The sequence below is a fragment of the Silene latifolia genome, chromosome Y (genome assembly GCF_048544455.1).
Source record: "Silene latifolia isolate original U9 population chromosome Y, ASM4854445v1, whole genome shotgun sequence".
In the NCBI taxonomy this organism is placed as follows: Eukaryota; Viridiplantae; Streptophyta; class Magnoliopsida; order Caryophyllales; family Caryophyllaceae; genus Silene; species Silene latifolia.
Window position 1 is genome coordinate 415791356 of NC_133538.1, and position 2831 is coordinate 415794186.

Here is a 2831-nt window from a genome sequence, read left to right on the forward strand (position 1 = left end):
TCATATCTTTGAACTAACGAACTACATCGAACAACATTCCACCAAAATTCCCAAATTCAGATATGATTAATAAGGTCAACCACGTGTTCTCAAATTTCAAAAGGTCAACAAGGCTACTCTATACTAGATTTGGTCAACTCGAAAGGTTTAACAAACTAACTAATTCCAAAGTACGATACCAATCCATTAAGCAACGTCAACGTCCTATTGTATTCCTTTCAAGGCCTACAAGGATTAGGGCTAACTATCATTCCTTTAATTCTCCACAAGAAACATCGAGACTCTCAAATGAAGTAGCTTAGGTTCATTCCATCTTATGTGCTAAGGTAGTACCCATGCTCAATCATCTATAACGAACAAGCTCTCAATAGACATAAATCCCAAGGTGTTTCTCAACCCACTAGACTCTCATATCAAGCACAACTAACAAGACTAACCAAAGGATCCCAAGTTATATTCTCCTATACAACTCAAACCTTAAACAATCAATTTCTCAACTCGTTCACGCCCTCCAATGATACACTCCCTCAAAACCGGGTTCTCTGGAACAAGGGGACTATCCCGCGGAATAAAAGGAAGGTGTCCACAAGGACTCTTATTATAAGAAGAAAACGAACCAAGGATGAATCGGGAGAAAGAATTGAAGAGTAGTTACCAAGGCGAGAGAAGAGGAATTTGAAAGACGAATAAACAACGAGATTGGAAGATTAAGGTAAGATACATTGAATACGGAAAGAAATATCGAGAAAGTGGAAGCATTCTTCATTTGGCATAACCAATCTTTAACAAAGACCAAAATTAATAACTAACAATCAACAAACCTAGCTTGTAAGATTGCATTATCTACATTTCTTGGAGAGCCATCTTGCAAAAGAGAACATTGGTTAGAACCTAACAAATAGCAATCACAAACAGACTACCACATAAAATCCTAAATCTACCCATCCTACCCATCTCTCAAGTTTATTATTTAAAGGTCAAGTGATTTATATTGGGGTGCACAAACGTGCGTCGGGAGCAACAAGCTCTGATACCAACTGTGACACCCTCATTTTTAGCGATAAATAAACACGTAAAGTCTGAGAAAAATCGACAGGATATGTTTGTAATTGGTTCAACTAGATAAAACCTGTAATTTCAAAAACTTTTCTAAACCAATCACAAACACTTCCAAATGAAGAGTGTCAAAACCCCAAAATACTAACACACTAATTTACATAACATAACTACAGTCACGAGAATAACGTGATACAAACCAAAGTAAGAGAGGGAGACATATGTCCCTTCAAAATATAAACACAACCAAATGTTTAAAGGTTTACTACAAAATAATCAAACTAAGTCCAAGGTTCTTTTGCTCACTAGCTCGTCTGTGACCCCATCTAATCATCATCAACCTGTCAATCGCATTTTATACAAACACGAAAGCCACAATTCAGGTGGGGAGTAACTTCAGTCCTCCCGGCCACGAAATGTCATAGTTAATGTAACATGTAATGTAACATGTAAACAACATCACAAATAATCTAGATATCAAGTATTCTAACATATGAACACTAAATTGACCAAATTAAACTATCATGTGAAACATATAACAAGCAGTAATCCAAACTTTATCAATTGTAACCGGCTTGCATCTCACCTATTACAACTCATAAAATCACCATACAAGAAAGGACAATATATCAAAGACAGGCATAAGTTCTTAGTACGGTCAATAGTCACTCAGAACTCGAGTCTATACCACGAGGTAGGGAAGGTAATCGAACCGGTATCCCGGCTCGAGGTTCTATCAAAACATGGCCAAGACACAACACAACCCTAGCCTAAAATCTGCGCAGACCTAGACATGCGGATACACACCACCGCACCCAAGACTCACAATTTTTCTAAAACAAAGTGAGTACCCTAAGGAGTCCACCAAAGGGTTGGCTAGTACTTAAGCTGACCACTTACTATCAAAATAAGTAACGAGGTCATGCCCCAACTTGGATATAATCCCACCAAGTCAGAAACACAAAGGCTATTAAGCAGTGAACATATACTCGTCAAAGACTATAAAGGCCTATCTATGACAAACACAACAACCTGCAAGAAGTATTCAATACCAATTCCATTTCAAGCTATATTAACAATATTCAGTCAAAGGGACCAAGGCTCAGTTTTCGGCTTAATCACCAAAACATTGCAATTATCGCTATAAAATTCATTTTAAGCCTATTCTTTACAATTTCATATCATAACCTATCCTAACATGTGCAACTACCAATATAAATATAATTTTACCATCAACAATATATTTACTACTAATATGATTCATTTCAAAAGATTACCCATTTGTTACTTATACTAAATATAACATTAATAAACCCGAAACGACAAATAATGCATGAAAAACCGCGAAACAAGCAACGGGCCAACCCGGGCCAACCCAGGGCTGCCAGGCCTCGCCGGGCTCGCTTTCTCGCCACCCCAAACCCTCCATTTTTCCATTTTTGTTCAGTTTAACATCGTCTGAAGCATCAATTAATCATTCCCATTTCATTTCCATACTAACAAGTGAACTTAACATACAAAAGACATGAATTTAACCTATATTTTCATGTGAAATAAACTACTCAAATATCCTTCCCAAAAATCATACATAAAGCAAAGAATGTGACATTTAATCGTCGAGTAACTCGAAATATGTTACCTTAAGCTACAAAAAGGCAAATAACCCTTGAGAAAACCCTAAAAACAGTAGATACCCATCATCCTCTACTATATAGGAGTCCCCTATATCATCCTCATGATCTTCACCTATTAAAAACAACAAAAACACAACAATA